General features: G+C 39.8%; 1 pseudogene; it reads right to left on the bottom strand.

Moving 5' to 3' along the window:
* Positions 1–4,305: 4,305 nt before the first annotated feature.
* On the bottom strand, positions 4,306–15,778 carry LOC139575127 (NLR family CARD domain-containing protein 3-like; annotated as a pseudogene).
* Between the last annotated feature and the right edge of the window lie 2,947 nt (positions 15,779–18,725).

Below are 18,725 nucleotides of genomic sequence, written 5' to 3'. Positions count from 1 at the left end.
ATCACACTTGAAAATAGTGGTGATGGATCAGTGGAGGCAAGGGGTCTTCTTTCTCAGATAGATGTACATTTCATAGGGCTTTTGGTTACCTTTTGTAAAGTGCTTGGATCTAGTAGGTGCCCTTACAGACACATTCCAGGACTACAGAAATTAGGGTTACTGGGTGTTTCTTCTCTTCCTCTAGCCCCACTTTACAGGGAGAATCTGGTCCGTCTGTCTCCATTTCAGTAGTTATTATTCTGAAACCTCTCCTGACGGTGTCCAGGGTGTTTCTTCTCTTCCTCTAGTCCCACTTTACATGGAGAATCTGGTCCTTCTGTCTCCATTTCAGTAGTTATTATTCTGAAACCTCTCCTGACGGTGTCCAGGGTGTTTCTATCTTCTTCACTTCCAGCTCTAAGTCTTTTATTAACTGTTTTCCAAGGTATTGATACCCACTTCCCCAGACAATAGTTATGGTATTGATACCCACTTCCCCAGAAAATAGTTATGGTATTGCTACCCACTTCCCCAGAGAATAGTTATGGTATTGATACCCACTTCCCCAGAGAATAGTTATGGTATTGATACCCACTTCCCCAGAGAATAGTTATGGTATTGATACCCACTTCCCCAGAGAATAGTTATGGTATTGATACCCACTTCCCCAGAGAATAGTTATGGTAATTGTGCCTATTAATTGGTCACGGAGCATAATACCTTGTATTAGAACCAATACTGTAGTGTCTGTTAATGTATTCCTGGAGAATATGGGTGACCTGTCTTCTTCCAGTGTTACACCTCAAATATCACTGTTGTTGGTAACACACCTTACCAACATTATTCACTGTTGTTGATAACACACCTTACCAACATTATTCACATTTGTCTTCCTATTTCCACAAAATGTGTCACTTAATAGGCACTTATTATAGTAATTTTGTTATTTAACCTTTTGAGATGGAAAAGTGTTTTTTAATTTTGATATGCATTTGTATATTTTTTTTTATGACAAAATGTTAAAATGAGATGAAGGTTTAGTTATGAATATAAACTGGTAATAATCTAGTGGCCAATCTTCATTGTAAAAGACCCAACATGTTTCTGATCAGATTTCAGTTTGACTTGGATGCATATTTGATGTGGTTGAAATACTATCAGCTTTTATGATGCTGATAAAGAGGCACCTTAACAGACGGCCTCTAACTGAGCAGTGTAGCCTACAGGTTATACACTGAGTGGACTAGATATTACTCTAACTGAGCAGTGTAGTCTATAGGTTATACACTGAGTGGACTAGATATTACTCTAACTGAGCAGTGTAGTCTATAGGTTATACACTGAGTGGACTAGATATTACTCTAACTGAGCAGTGTAGTCTATAGGTTATACAGTGAGTGGACTAGATAATACTCTAACTGAGCAGTGTAGTCTATAGGTTATACACTGAGTGTACTAGATATTACTCTAACTGAGCAGTGTAGTCTATAGGTTATACAATGAGTGGACTAGATATTACTCTAACTGAGCAGTGTAGTCTATAGGTTATACACTGAGTAAACTAGATATTACTCTAACTGAGCAGTGTAGTCTATAGGTTATACAATGAGTGGACTAGATATTACTCTAACTGAGCAGTGTAGTCTATAGGTTATACACTGAGTGGACTAGATATTACTCAACTGAGCAGTGTAGTCTATAGGTTATACAATGAGTGGACTAGATATTACTCTAACTGAGCAGTGTAGTCACAGGTTATACACTGAGTGGACTAGATATTACTCTAACTGAGCAGTGTAGTCTACAGGTTATACACTGAGTGGACTAGATATTATTCTAACTGAGCAGTGTAGTCTACAGGTTATACACTGAGTGGACTAGATATTATTCTAACTGAGCAGTGTAGTCTATAGGTTATACACTGAGTGGACTAGATATTACTCTAACTGAGCAGTGTAGTCTATAGGTTATACACTGAGTGGACTAGATTTTAAAGACACCTTCCTCATATCTCCATTTTGTCCACAGAACCGCCTCAATTCATCAGGTCATGGATTCTACAAGCTGTTGAAAGCGTTCCACAGGGATGATGACCCATGTTGACTCCAATGCTTCCCACAGTTGTCAAGTTGGCTGGATGACATTTGGGTGGTGGAACATGAGTGTGAAAAACCCAGCAGCGTTGCAATTCTTGACACAAACTTGTTTGTCTGGCACCTACTACCATACCCGTTCAAACTTAAATATTTTGTCTTGGTCATTCACCCTCTGAATGGCACACATACACAATCCATGTCTTAATTGTCTCCAGGTTTAAAAATCCTTCTTTAACCTGTCCCGTCCCCTTCATCTGCAAGTGACATCTATATGGCATCATAGCTTTCACCTGGATTCACCTGGTCAGTTTGTCATGGAAAGAAAGGTGTCCTTGATGTTTTGTGTAAATTGCACAATAATTCAACATTTATGTATTTTGTTATGTAGCCTACTGTTTTCTCTTTATACAACCTGTCATCTACCCACCTGGGGACTGAGGGTTATGAGAGAACCCCCACATCACTATCTTGCATGTTCTGCAGCCTTGTAAAGATAAGGAGGGGATGACTGGGAGGCAGGTTGGCATTTGTTGTCATGAATCTTGTTCTGGAGGCAGTTCAGCAAAGTGGTCACTAGTTGGCACAGGCACAAAGTAATACAATCGGATTTTAATCCTAACCTTAACCCCAACCACACTGCTAATCCTTCCCTTAATAAGACCATAAAACAACATTATTTCCCACAAATGTTTATGATATAGCCACTTTTAACTTTGTAGCTGGCATATCTAGAGGAAATCGCGCAGTTCTGCCTCCACGTCAAGATTCATGACAAACGTCAACCTGCAACTGACAGCAATGTAAAATCAATAACGAAATTGTTTTCACAATTAACATGCTTTTTATTATGAAAAGTACAATATATCCTTGTACAATTATGGAGCGTATGTCCATTTACGATTGTAAAAAAAAAAAAAATCAAGAAAAGACATACAACAAATTATCACATTGGTATTTTAACAGTGTGATTGTAAGAGTTTAAATGTTTAAACAGAGGATCCATCTAAAACAGTATAAAACAAGTGCATTATGTTCTGAGAATGTTACTTTAACGTCAACTCATAACGTCACACTATAACTTCATGGGAGTCTTGTGGAAAGACTGCATGTTGTTTTGGGTGTATTGAGTGACGTCTTCATCAACATTTGCAGAATATTCCGGTAATATTTTCACCTCTTGTCAGACGCCAACAGCCTAGTCGGCTGGAGACATTCATAAGGAGTTCAAGTAGTTTATTTGCCATTTGCAGGTATTAAAAGTAATACATACATTGTGATTCCTTGTTGGAGCTCTCTCACATATAGGACAGTACATACCAGTGGAGGCTGCTGAGGGGAGGACGGCTCATAATAATGTTTGGAACAGAGTGAATGAAATGGAACACATGGAAACCACGTGTTTGATACCATTTCACTTATTCCCCTCCAGCCATTACAAGCCTGTCCTCCCCAATTAAGGTCCCACCAACCTCCTGTGGTACAAACACAAACAGTAAAATATATCATAAAATCACACTGAGAGTGTGTGTCAGATTTTGTGTCCTGTGTGTGTCCCCGCTGTGTCTGTGTGTGTGTGTGTCCAGTGTGTTTGTGTCCGCTTTGTGTGTGGGTGTGTTTGTGTGTCCAGTGTGTGTGTCTGTGTGTGTGTCCTCTGTGTATGTCCGCTGTGTGTGTGTTTGTGTGTGTGTGTGTCCAGAGTGTGTGTGTGTGTCCTGTGTGTTTGAGTCCAGTGTGTTTGTGTGTGTCCTGTGTGTGTCCAGTGTGTGTGTGTGTGTGCCCTTGTGTGTGTGTGTGTCAGTGTTTGTGTGTGTAAGTGTGTGTGTATGTGTGTGTCCAGTGTGTCCAGCCTTTGTGTGTCAGTGTGTGTGTGTCTGTGTGTCTGTGTGTGTTCAGTGTGTGTGTGTTCAGTGTGTGTGTCTCCAGTGTATGTGTGTGTGTGTTTGTCCAGTGTGTGTGTTTGTCCAGTGTGTGTGTTTGTTCAGTGTGTGTGTGTGTGTGTGTCCAGTGTGTGTGTGTGTGTGTCCAGTGTGTGTGTGTGTGTGTGTGTGTGTGTGTGTGTGTCCAGTGTGTGTGTGTGTGTGTGTTTGTCCAGTGTGTGTGTGTGTCTGTCCAATGAGTGTGTGTCCAGTGTGTGTGTGTGTCCAGTGTTTGTGTGTGTGTGTGTCCAGTGTGTGTGTGTGTGTGTGTGTGTGTGTGTGTGTGTGTGTGTGTGTGTGTGTGTGTGTGTGTGTGTGTGTGTGTGTGTGTGTGTGTGTGTGTGTGTGTGTGTGTGTGTGTGTGTGTGTGTGTGTGTGTGTGTGTGTGTGTGTGTGTGTGTGTGTGTGTGTGTGTGTGTGTGTGTGTGTGTGTGTCCAGTGTGTGTGTGTGTGTCAGGTTATTATTTTCAGGGACACTGAGGAGTCATCATAAACCCCAAACCCTGGATAGAGAGGCTCAGTGAATGTGGAGGTGAATGTGTACATGTGGGTCAGTGTGTCAGAGGAGGCTCTATAGAAGGACAGAGTGCCGGCTGGCCAGTCCAGATACACTCCTACTCTGTGGGAGCTGGAGGAGGGGACGTCTATGGTAGTGGGATTATTATTGTGCCAGGCAGAGTAAATGTTGTCAGAGCAGATCAGACTCCAGGACTTGTCATTGTATCCAAGCCAACAGTCCTTAACCATTCCTCTCCTGCTGATTCCTTTATATGTCACTCCTATATCAACCAAACTCCCACTCCACTCTACCTCCCAGTAACAGCGCCCAGTCAGACCCTCTCTACACAGCACCTGTCCACAGTCCTCAAATCTCTCTGGGTGATCAGGATACGGCTGCTTCTCTCTCCTACATGTCACCTTTCTGTTCTTCTCAGACAGAGAGAGGTGTCTGTTTACTGTGTTTAGGTCCAGTGTGAGTTCACAGACATCTGATGGATGGAACCAGACACAATATTAGAAATCATCATCATTCACATTAGAATGTTAACTCACTTTTCACTAATTCATTTAATGTAGATGTTTCTAGGTATCAAAAGGAGAAGTTTAGGTAACTTGAGACTTGTTGAATGATCATATGTTATACTGTATGGAAATAGAAAACACACATATTCCCATTAATTACACACACACACACACACACACACCTGTATGCATGCATGAACACAAACACACATTTCTTGTGTAACACAAACGTGCCACACACAGACACACACATTGTCAAAGTAACTCTTTGTAAACTTTGCTGTCCCTGATTTCTGCGTCTGTAGAACGACAGCTGATATTTAATATGACCAAGTAAGTAATGATGGTGGTCTTTGACTTTGACTTAATTTGAATTAAGACTTATTCTTAGTCATATTCTTCACAGCAGTCAACACTCACATTTTCTAAGCCCAGGTTTCATTGTGTTCTCTCCACTATGTTCCACACTGTAGCGGTAAGCAGAAGAACAGACAGTCATTGACAGATAGACGTCAACTCACACACACACACACACACACACACACACACACACACACACACACAGGACACACACACACACACAGGACACACACACACAGTCAGCCTATAACTTTGTTCAAGTGTTGGTAAGAATGTTTGTCTTAACTAGCCTGATAAGTCAAACATGTCTGATATGAACATTGACATAAACCCTCTACATACTTGAGTTTCTCCAGTCTGCAGTGTGGATCCTCCAGTCCAGCAGAGAGCAGTCTGACTCATGAGTCTCCTGGGTGATTGTAGCTCAGGTCCAGCTCTCTCAGGTGTGAGGGGTTTGACTTCAGAGCTGAGACCAGAGAAGCACAGCCTTCCTCTGTGACTAGACAGCCTGCAAATAGTCAAATCATATTAAAATCACACTGTTATTCTTTGGTGGTGAAAATAGAAGCACTATATATTTTTTAAACATATTCAGATACTGTATATCAGTGTCCTTAAACGTGCCATATCTATTCATAAATGAATGTATCATTATTAGATTGCTTGTAGATAGAAAAATGTATAGTACAAATATTTGAGTAGACTGACCAGACCAGTTTAAAAAGCAGTATCAGTCAAAAGACAGACAGTGAGGTATCAGATTTAGATTGGTTGAGTATACAGTCCACACCAAATCTATTTTGACAGTGAAGCTAACATTTTAAATGTGACTCTATACTCCAACATTTGGATTTGAGATCAAATGTTTCATATGAGGTGACAGTATATAATGTCACCTTTTATTTGAGGGTATTTTAATACATATCTGTTTCACCATTTAGAAATGAAAGCAGTATTCTGACCAATTAACTGATACTGTATTAAAGTAGTCAAAAGTTTAGTATTTGGTCCCATATTCTTTGAACGCAATGACTACATCAAGCCTGTGACTGCCATGATTGAGAAATATCATGAATGGATCATTAATATTAATCAGTGAGAAAGTTAAAGAGGCTACAACAAAACATGCTAACCTCTCACCATTACCAATAACAGAGGCTATAAACAAAACATGCTAACCTCTCACCATTACCAATAACAGAGGCTATAAACAAAACATGCTAACCTCTCACCATTACCAATAACAGAGGCTACAACAAAACATGCTATCCTCTCACCATTACCAATAACAGAGGCTACAACAAAACATACTAACCTCTCACCATTAACCTCAAATAAAAGGTTACATTCTGTACTGTCGCCTAATACGAAACATTCTACCTCAAATCCAAAATGCTTGAGAAGCACCAGATTTAAATCTGGAAGCTTCACTGTCCAAACACATATGATGTGGACAATGTGTGCCTGGTAAACACATGTGGATCTGGTGAACAGTTATCACTTGTTGACCAACTTTAGGAATACTGACCTCAGAGTCTCCAGTTTACAGTGGGGATCCCCCAGTCCAGCAGAGAACAGCTCCACTCCTGAATCCTTCAGGTCATTGTTACTCAGATCCAGCTCTCTCAGGTGTGATGGGTTTGACCTCAGAGCTGAGGCCAGAGAAGCACAGCCTTCCTCTGTGACTCCACAGCCTGACAGCCTGTAAAGAGTCAAATCATATTAAAATCACACTGCTATTCTTTGGTGGTGAAAATTGTGGCAGTATATATATTTTTTACTATATTCATATATCAGTGTCCTGAAACCTGCCATATATATTCATTAATGGATGTTTCATTATTATAAATGACAAATTATCAAAGTATTGCCTGCAGATAGAAAAATGTATAGTACAAATATTTGAGTAGACTGACCAGACCAGTTTAAAAAGCAGTATCAGTCAAAAGACAGACAGTGAGGTATCAGATTTAGATTGTATTGAGTATACAGTCCACACCATATCTATTTTGACAGTGAAGAAAACATTTTAAATGTGGCTCTATACTCCAACATTTTGGATTTCAGATCAAATATTTCACATGAGATGACATTGACGCATTTGCAGTTTGTTTTGGTTGTGTTTTGGGTTATGTTTTGCCCAATAGTAACTGAATGGTGGATGATGACTTGAGTCATTTTCTGTCTGAGTATTTAACATGTTTCTAAACACTACTATATTATTCCTGATGATGCCATGATTAAGACAAATCGTGAATGAATCAAGAATAATAATGAGTGAGAAAGTTAGAGGCTACAACAAAGCATGCTAACCTCTCACCCTTACCAATAACAGAGGCTACAACAAAGCATGCTAACCTCTCACCCTTACCAATAACAGAGGCTGCAACAAAACATACTAACCTCTCACCATTACCAATAACAGAAGCTACAACAAAACATGCTAACCTCTCACCATTACCAATAACAGAGGATACGACAATCAGCTAACCTGTCACCATTACCAATAACAGAAGCTACAACAAAACATACTAACCTCTCACCATTACCAATAACAGAAGCTACAACAAAACATGCTAACCGCTCACCATTACCAATAACAGAAGCTACAACAAAACATGCTAACCTCTCACCATTACCAATAACAGAGGCTACAACAAAACATGCTAACCTCTCACCATGACCAATAACAGAGGGGGTATGATCTTTGTGCCTCTGTAACTTTCTCATTCATCATCATTCACGATTCATTCATGATTATTCATAATCATGGTAGCATCCACATGAATGTATAAGTGTTCAGAAACATATTCTATTCTTACTGACAATACAAGTGAAGTGACTCCAAAATGACAGGACATTATTCACCATTCAGTTTCTAGTAGGAAAAACATAATCTAAAACACAACCAAGACAAACTGCAAATGCATTCAACAAGTTAGTAGAATCACAAGCTTGATGTAATCACTGCAGGCATGGAATATGGAACCAACTACTAAACTTATGATTACTTTAAAACAATATAAATTAATTTGTCAAAATAATTAAGACTTTTTCAAATGGGAGAACTAAATACATGAAAGGCTTTCTTTTTTAAACGATAAAATATATATGTATGAATACCTTTAAATAAAAGGTGACATTCTGTACTGTCACCTATAATGAAACATTCTATCTCAAACCAAAATGCTGGAGCATAGCACCAAATTTAAAACTGGAAGCTTCACTGTCCAAACACATTTGTTGTGGACTATGTGTGTCTGGTAAACACATGTGGATCTGGTGAACAGTTATCACTTGTTGACCAACTACAGGAATACTGACCTCAGAGTCTCCAGGTTACAGTGGGGATTCCCCAGTCCATCAGAGAGCAGCTTCACTCCTGAATTCTTCAGGTCATTGTTACTCAGATCCAGCTCTCTCAGGTGTGAGGGGTTTGACCTCAGAGCTGAGACCAGAGAAGCACAGCCTTCCTCTGTGACTAGACAGCCTGACAACCTGCAAAGAGTCAAATCATATTAAAATCACACTGCTATTCTTTAGTAGTGAAAATAGTGGCAGTGCACTTTTTTCAACATTTTCAGATACATCAGTGTCTTGAAACTAGCCAAATATATTCATTATCTATTAATAAGGAATGTATCATTATTATAAATGATCATAATATTACTTGTAGAGAGAAAAATGCATAGTACGAATATTTGAGTAGACTGACCAGACCAGTTTAAAAAGCAGTATCAGTCAGAAGACAGACAGTGAGGTATCAGATTTAGATTGTATTGAGTATACAGTCCACACCATATCTATTTTGACAGTGAAGCAAACATTTCAAATGTGTCTCTACACTCTAACATTTTGTATTTGAGATCAAATGTTTCATATGAGGTGACAGCATATAATGTCACCTTTTATTTGAGGATATTTTAATACATACAGTGCCTTGCAAAGTATTCATCCCCCTTGGCGTTTTTTGCATTACAACCTGTAATTTAAAACCTTTCAGGACTCCCCATCCCGGATCCGGGATTTTTGTCATCAAAAACCCTGACTAGCATAGCGTAGCCTAGCGCCAGAGGTAAATCATAAAATATATAATTTCATGAAATCACAAGTGCAATATTGCAAAACACAGCTTAGCCTTTTGTTAATCCATCTGTCGTCTCAGATTTTGAAATGATGCTTTACAGCGAAAGCAATACTTGCATTTGTGTAAATGTATCGATCGCTCTACAAAACAATACGAACAGCTAGCGCCAGGTAACTCGGTAACAAAAACCAGCAAAGCAATCAAATTAATCGTTTACCTTTGATGATCTTCGGTTGGTTTCACTCACGAGACTCCCAGTTAGACAGCAAATGTTCCTTTTGTTCCATAAAGATACGTTTTATATCCAAATACCTCCGTTTGTTTGATGCGTCATGACAAGGAATCCACCGGAAAAAGCGTTCGCGACAACGTAGTAAAAAATTTCAAATTATATCCATAATGTCCACATAAACATGTCAAACGTTGTTTATGATCCAACTTCAGGGTGTTTTTCACATATCTATTCGATAATAAATCAACTGGGACAGTTGGGTTTTCACTAGGAGCGAGAGAGACAATGGCTACCTTTCAGAATTGCGCAAAAATCACCCGGAGAGCCCCCACCTGTCCACTTACCCAATGTGCTCTTGCAGCCTCATCCTTCAAAATAAAATGAAATGATACAAAACCCCCCAAAAACTATTTTAATTCCAGGTTGTTTTATTGTTTTATTTATTATTAACAAAATAGGAAAAATGCCAAGGGGTGTGAATACATTTGCAAGCCACTGTACAAACATGAAAGTGCTTTCATTTCTAAACGGTAAAACATATATGAATACTCTCAAATAAAAGGTGACATTCTATCTCAAATCCAAAATGCTGGAGCACAGCACCTAATGTAAAACTGTAAGCTTCACTGTCCAAACCCATATGGTGTGGACTTTGTGTGCCTGGTTAACACATGTGGATCTGGTGAACAGTTATCACTTGTTGACCAACTACAGGAATACTGACCTCAGAGTCTTCAGTTTACAGTGGGGATTCCCCAGTACAGCAGAGAGCAGCTCCACTCCTGAATCCTTCAGGTCATTGTTACTCAGATCCAGCTCTCTCAGGTGTGAGGGGTTTGACTTAAGAGCTGAGACCAGAGAAGCACAGCCTTCCTCTGTAACTCCACAGCCTGACAAAGAGATCATCATGATTTCACAAAAACACTGTTAATTTAATGAGTAGTCGACAATGGAAGGACAATGGTATATTAATTTGGTTAACTTCTTATGGCTGCAGGGGCAGTATTGAGTAGCTTGGATGAAAGGTGCCCAGAGTAAACGGCCTGCTCCTCAGTCCCAGTGGCTAATATATGCATATTATTATTAGTATTGGATAGAAAACACTCTGCAGTTTCTAAAACTGTTTGAATGATGTCTGTGAGTATAACAGAACTCATATGGCAGGCAAAAACCTGAGAAGAAAATCAAACAGGAAGTGAGAAATCTGAGGTTGGTCGATTTTCAACTCAGCCCCTATTGAATTCACAGAGGGATATGGATGAAGTTGCACTTCCTAGGGCTTCCACTAGATGTCAACCGTCTTTATATACTTGAATGAGGCTTCTACTGTGATGTGGGGCTGAATAAGAGCTGAATGAGTCAGGTTACTGGCAGAGAGCCATTTCCTGGTCAAGCACATTTAACATGATAGTGACCTGCGTTCCATGGCTTCTCTACACACAAAGGAATTCTCAGGTTGGAACATTATTGAAGATTTATTATAAAAACATCCTAAAGATTCATTCTATACTTAGTTTGAAATGTTTATATAATATAACTTTTTAAAGTTTTTGTCCGAAGTTAGGCTGGACCTGCACGAGCGTTTGGATATGTGTACCTAACGCCCTAACAAAAGTAGCTACTTGGACATAAATAATGGACATTATCGAACAAATCAAACATTTATTGTCGAACTAGGATTCCTGGGAGTGCATTCTGATGAAGATGATCAAAGGTAAGGGAATATTTATAATGTTATTTCTAATTTCTGTTGACTCCAACATGGCGGATACTTTTTTTTTCTGAGCGCCGTCTCAGATTATTGCATTGGTTAGCTTTTTCCATAAAGTTTTTTTGAAATCTGACACAGCGGTTGCATTAAGGAGAGGTATATCTATAATTCCATGTGTATAACTTGTATTTTCATCTACATTTATGATGAGTATTTCTGTTGAATTAAAATCACCGGATGTTTTGGAACTACTGAACATAACGTGCCAATGTAAACTCAGATTTTTTATATAAATATGAACTTTATCAAACAAAACATACATGTATTGTGTAACATGAAGTCCTATGAGTGTCATCTGATGAAGATCATCAAAGGTTAGAGATTAATTTTATCTCTTTTTGTGCTTTTTGTGACTCCTCTCTTTGGCTGGAAAAATGGCTGTGTTTTTCTGTTGGTGGTGTTGGTGGTGACCTAACATAATCGTTTGTGGTGCTTTCGCTGTAAAGCCTATTTGAAATCGGACATTACATACATTTGAAATGTGGTGGGATTAACAACAAGATTACCTTTAAAACGGTATAAGATAGATGTATGTTTGAGGAATTTTAATTATGAGATTTCTGTTGTTTTGAATTTGGCACCCTGCACTTTCACTGGCTGTTGTCATATCGATCCCATTAACGGGATTGCAGCAATAAGAAGTTCTCCCAAACAACATATAGATTCATCTTCCGTCTCATAGAACTTTATGGTCATTTTGTTATACCAATGTAAACATCAATGCACGTATTCAATATGTTTTTAAATACATATTATATCACATAATTAACTCTAAACTGTATATTGCTTCATGATGATTAGTTCTTATATGTAATTTCATTTACTCACAGAACAGCTCTGGAGGCTTTGACCACTGGCAGCAGCCTCAGAAGACCTTCCTCTGATCTGGCGTATTTCTTCAGGTCAAACACATCCAGCTCCTTTTCTGAAGTCAGTAACACAAATACCAGAGCTGACCACTGTGCAGGTGACAGTTTGGGTTTTGAGAGACTTCCTGAGCTCAGGTAGCTTTGGATCTCCTCCACTAGAGAATGGTCATTCAGTTCATTCAGACAGTGGAACAGATTGATGCTCCTCTCTGGAGAGGGATTCTCCCCAATCTTCTCCTTGATGTACTTGACTGTTACTTCATGGCTCTGTGAGCTGCTTCTTGTCTTTGTCAGTAGACCTTGTAAGTACTTCTGATTAGACTCCAGTGAGAGGCCCAGAAGGAAGCGAAGGAAAAGGTCCAGGTTTCCCGTCTCACTTTGTAAGGCTTTATCCACAGCACTCTTGTAGAAAGTAACTTCAGGCTTGTCTCTGAACAACAAAGTAAATATACTGGACTTTGTTTGCAATGTGTCCATTAGATTCTCATTGTTGTTGATGAATGAGAGGATCACATATACAGCAGCCAGAAACTCCTGAATGCTCAGATGAACAAAGCAGTACACCGTGTCCTGGTACAGCACACATTCCTCTTTAAAGAGCTGTGTGCACAATCCTGAGTACACTGAGGCTTCATTGACATCAATCCAAGCCTCTTTCAGGTCTTCTTCATAGAATATCAGATTGCCATTCACAAGCTGTTGAAAAGCCAGTTTTCCCAGTGACAGAATGCTCTCTTTATTCCAGTGTGGACCTGTCTCTTCGTTCCCAAGATACTTTTCATTCTTCTGTTTGGTATGAAACACCACAAGGTGTGTGTACATCTCAGTCAGAGTCTTGGGCATCTCTTCTCTCTTGTCTGTATTCAACATGTGCTCAAGGACTGTTGCAGAAATCCAACAGAATACTGGAATGTGGGCTATGATGTGGAGGCTCCTTGATGTCTTTATGTGTGAGATGATTCTGCTGGCCATGTCCTCATCACTGAATCTCTTCCTGAAGTAATCCTCCTTCTGTGGGTCATTGAACCCTCGTACCTCTGTGACTGGTCAACACACCTTGAAGGGATCTTATTGGCTGCTGCAGTTCGTGTAGTTATCCAGAGGAGAGCAGAGGGAAGCAGATTTCCCTTGATGAGATTTGTCAGCAGAACATCCACTGATGTTGACTCTGTGATATCACAACAGATCTTGTTATTCTGGAAGTCTAGGGCAGTCGACACTCATCCAGACCATCAAAGATGAACAGAACTTTATACTTGTCGTAGTTGGAGATTCTTGATTGTTCGCTTTCCATTGCGAAGCGATTAAGAAGTTCAATCAAAGTGTGTTTGTCCCCTTTTATCAAATTCAGCTCCCGGAAGGGAAATGAATACAAATTGGATATCCTGATTTGCTTTTCCTTCAGCCCAGTCCAGAATGAACTTCTGCACAGAGACTGTTTTTCCAATGCTAGCGATTCCCTTTGTCAGCACAGTTCTGATTGTAACGGCAGCCTTCCTCCTCTTCACGAGAAGAGAGGGTGTAACAGGGATCGGACCAACACGCATCGTAGCCAGTGCTCAACATGTTTAATAAAACGAAATGTGAACACTTACAACGATACAAAATAACAAAATGTGGCAAACCGATACAGCCCTATCTGGTGCAGAGAAAACACAAAGACAGGAAACAACCACCCACAAACCCCAACACAAAACAAGCCACCTATATATGATTCCCAATCAGACACAACACAAAACACCTGCCTCTGATTGAGAACCATATTAGGCCAAACATAGAAACAGACAAACTAGACACACAACATAGAATGCCCACCCAGCTCACGTCCTGACCAACACTAAAACAAGCAAAACACACAAGAACTATGGTCAGAACGTGACACTGATGTGCTTTTCTTGTCCAGTTATTAAGGGTTTGAAGATGTCGTTACATTTGATTGCAGTCTCTGGTCTTGCTTGTTTCCTGGTTGTTGTCTCAATCTGTCTCAGCTCATGTTCATTATTTACCTCTCCTGTTCCACCCTCTGTGATGTAGAGCTCTGTGTAGATCTTATTGAGAAGTGTTGGGTTTCCTTGTTTAGCGATTCCCTCAAATACACATTGAAACTTCTTCTTTAGATTAGATTTAGAGTTCACGTTGGCAAAGCTCATCTGAATCTAGAAATAACACAGAGGATATTAATTTTACGTCTGTTTTATTGCCTTCTGTATTGTAAGACTGTGTTATAAAGTTTAAATTTTAAACATTTCTTCTCTTAACTGACTGTATAAATGTGTTAATGTTTTCATAATGCATTACAGACTGTTGTGACTGATTATATTATTATTGATGCTATTATTATTGTTGTCTCTCCTCTCTTTCTCTCAATTCAATGTACTTAAAATATTTCTCTACTCACTAAAACTTTGTGTTTAATCAAATTTAAATTGTGGCCCATTTGGGATCATGTGACACTTATAGTTTGAGTAAAGGCAGCTGTAACATTGTAAGTAACTGTACTCTACTATACTAGTGCAGCAGGTTTCCACAACACTGTAGAGTAATGATAACTAATAAGGCTTTACAGTGCATTGGGCAGAAGCTCTAACGTTGTAAGTAACTATACTCTAGTATACTAGTGCAGCGAGTTTCCACAACACTGTAGAGTAATGATAACTATCAAGGGTTTACTGTGCATAGGGCAGAAGCTCTAACGTTGTAAGTAACTATACTTGTCACGCCCTGGCCTTATTTTAGTTAGGTCAGGGTGTGACATGGGGGATGTTTGTGTGTTTTTGTCTAGTCGAGGGTGTTTGTATTGTATAGGGGGTTTTGTAGAGTGTATGGGGTTGTGTTCAGTGTAGGTGTTTAGGAAAGTCTATGGTTGCCTGGTTTGGTTCTCAATCAGAGACAGCTGTCTATTGTTGTCTCTGATTGGGAGCCATTATTAAGGCAGCCATAGGCATTAGGCTGGTTGTGGGTAATTGTCTATGTTTAACGTTAGTAGCTTGTGTGTGCACTTTCGTTTGTAGCTTCACGGTCGTTTATTGTTTTGTAAAAGTGTTTTGTTCGTGTTCATCTTCTCTCATTAAAAAGGAAGATGTATTCATATCACGCTGCGCCTTGGTCCTGTCTTCCACAGAAAGACGATCGTGACAATACTCTAGTATACTAGTGCAGCGAGTTTCCACAACACTGTAGAGTAATGATAACTAATAAGGGTTTACTGTGCATAGGGCAGAAGCTCTAACATTGTAAGTGACTGTACTCTAGTATACTAGTGCAGCGAGTTTCCACAATACTGTAGAGTAATGATAACTAATAAGGCTTTACAGTGCATAGGGCAGAAGTTGTAACGTTGTAAGGGCTGTGTAGTTCACTATAGAGAACAGGACCTATAGGGATGTGTAGTTCACTATAGAGAACAGGGTCTATAGGGCTGTGTAGTTCACTATAGAGAACAGGGCCTATAGGGCTGTGTAGTTCACTATAGAGAACAGGGCCTATAGGGATGTGTAGTTCACTATAGAGAACTGGGTCCATAGGGCTGTGTAGTTCACTATAGAGAACAGGGCCCATAGGGCTGTGAAGTTAACTATAGAGAACAGGGCCTATAGGGCTGTGTAGTTCACTATAGAGAACAGGGCCTATAGGGCTGTGTAGTTCACTATAGAGAACAGTGCCTATTGGGCTGTGTAGTTCACTATAGAGAACAGGGCCTATTGGGCTGTGTAGTTCACTATAGAGAACAGGGCCTATTGGGCTGTGTAGTTCACTATAGAGAACAGGGCCTATTGGGCTGTGTAGTTCACTATAGAGAACAGGGCCTATTGGGCTGTGTAGTTCACTATAGAGAACAGGGCCTATAGGGCTGTGTAGTTCACTATAGAGAACAGGGCCTATTGGGCTGTGTAGTTCACTATAAAGAACAGGGCCTATAGGGCTGTGTAGTTCACTATAGAGAACAGGGCCTATTGGGCTGTGTAGTTCACTATAGAGAACAGGGCCTATAGGGCTGTGTAGTTCACTATAGAGAACAGGGCCTATTGGGCTGTGTAGTTCACTATAGAGAACAGGGCCTATAGGGCTGTGTAGTTCACTATAGAGAACAGGGCCTATAGGGCTGTGTAGTTCACTATAGAGAACAGGGTATATAGGGCTGTGTAGTTCACTATAGAGAACAGGGCCTATAGGGCTGTGTAGTTCACTATAGAGAACAGGGTCTATAGGGCTGTGTAGTTCACTATAGAGAACAGGGTCTATAGGGCTGTGTAGTTCACTATAGAGAACAGGGCCCATTGGGCTGTGTAGTTCACTATAGAGAACATCGTCCATTTGAGGAGGCAGACTGAGTGTTATCCAGTGTTCTCAATTCAATTCAATTCAAGGGGCTTTATTGTCATGGGAAACATATGTTAACATTGCCAAAGCAAGAGAAGTAGATAATATACAAAAATGAAATGAACAATACAAATGAACAGTAAACATTACACTCACAAAAGTTCCAAAAGAATAAAGGCATTTCAATTGTCATATTACATCTATATACGGTGTTGTAATGATTTGCAAATAGTTAAAGTACAAACGCAAAAATAAATAACAGAAATATGGGCTGTATTTCCAATGGTGTTTGTTCTTCACTGGTTGACCTTTTCTTGTGGCAACAGGTCATAAATATTGCTGCTGTGATGGCACGCTGGTGTATTTCACCCAGTAGATATGGGAGTTTATCAAACTCGGGTTTGTTTTCAAATTCTTTGTGGATCTGTGTAATCTGAGGGAAATATGTGTCTATAATATGGTCATACACTGGGCAGGAAGTTAGGAAGTACAGCTTAGTTTTCACCTCATTTTGTGGGCAGTGTGCACATAGCCTGTCTTCTTTTGAGAGCCAGGTCTGCCTACGGCGGTCTTTCTCAATAGCAAGTCTATGCTCACTGAGTCTGTACATAGTCAAAGCTTTCCTTAAGTTTGGGTCAGTCACCGTGGTCAGTTATTCTGCCACTGTGTACTCTCTGTTTAGGGCCAAATAACATTCTAGTTTCCTAGAATGTTTTTTTGTTAATTATTTCCATTGTGTGAAGTAATTATCTTTTTGTTTTCTCATGATTTGGTTGGGTCTAATTATGTTGCTGTCCTGGGGCTCTGTGGGGTCTGTTTGTGTATGTGAACAGAGCCCCAGGACCAGCTTGCTTAGGGGACTCTTCTCCAGGTTCATCTCTCTGTAGGTGATGGCTTTGTTATGGAAGGTGGGGAATCGCTTCCTTTTAGGTGGTTGTAGAATTTAACGTCTCTTTTCCGGATTTTGATAATTAGCGGGTATTGGCCTAATTCTGCTCCGCATGCATTATTTGGTGTTTTACGTTGTAAACGGAGGATCTTTTTTTGTAGAATTCTGCACGCAGAGTCTCAATTTGGTGTTTGTCCCATTTTGTGAATTCTTGGTTGGTGAGCGGACCCCAGAGATCACAACCATAAAGGGCAATGGGTTCTATAACTGATTCAAGTATTTTTAGACAGATCCTAATTGGTATGTCAAATTTTATGTTCCTTTTGATGGCCCTTCTTGCCTTGTCTCTCAGATCGTTCACAGCTTTGTGGAAGTTACCTGTGGCGCAGATGTTTAGGCCGAGGTATGTATAGTTTTTTGTGTGCTCTAGAGCAACGGTGTCTAGATGGAATTTGTATTTGTGGTCCTGGCGACTGGATCTTTTTTGGAACACCATTATTTTGATTTTACTGAGATTTACTGTCAGGGCCCGGGTCTGAACGAATCTGTGCAGAAGATCTCTCTTTCTCTCTCTCCTGTCAAATTGAATCAACACATTCCGCAGCTACTTGACGAGGACACTAGGTGTTATGTGTTGATAAATACACCTTTTACTTCTCTAGAACTTGTAAAGTACAAATGTTTTTTTCCCACTATTATGACTGATGGGATTAAATGTGTTAAGGCTGCTACAATATCATTGAGTTACACAGCTACTTTAGCTGTACTTTAGCTACAGCTTTTAAATGTTATAAAACATCATTCAACATGAGGCAGACAGCTCTTACTTTTCTCCTGTGTGTCAGCAAGCTACTTCTGGTTCATTTTCCTCTGGACATGCATATCAGGACCACTGAAAATGGAGAATACACACAACCAGGGAGGGAACGTTGTGTTTGTTTAATATTGCTTTAGGACTATGAAAATGGACAAAAGGATTAGCCTATGGTTTTTGAAGAAAAAAAAAGAAAGGGAAATGGCCCTTGAATGTTTTGGTACCTATTGGAGAGCTCTTCTTTGTCTACAGGGCTGTTACTTTGGCAGATAATGCCACCTATCAATATAAATACATATATTTTTTTATAATTAACTAAATGCATTGTCACATTCATCAACTAGCATCGACCTTCTCACGCTAGTAGTC

The sequence above is a fragment of the Salvelinus alpinus genome, chromosome 5, assembly GCF_045679555.1.
Source record: "Salvelinus alpinus chromosome 5, SLU_Salpinus.1, whole genome shotgun sequence".
Taxonomy (NCBI): Eukaryota; Metazoa; Chordata; class Actinopteri; order Salmoniformes; family Salmonidae; genus Salvelinus; species Salvelinus alpinus.
This window is presented reverse-complemented; position numbering and strand designations above follow the sequence as displayed.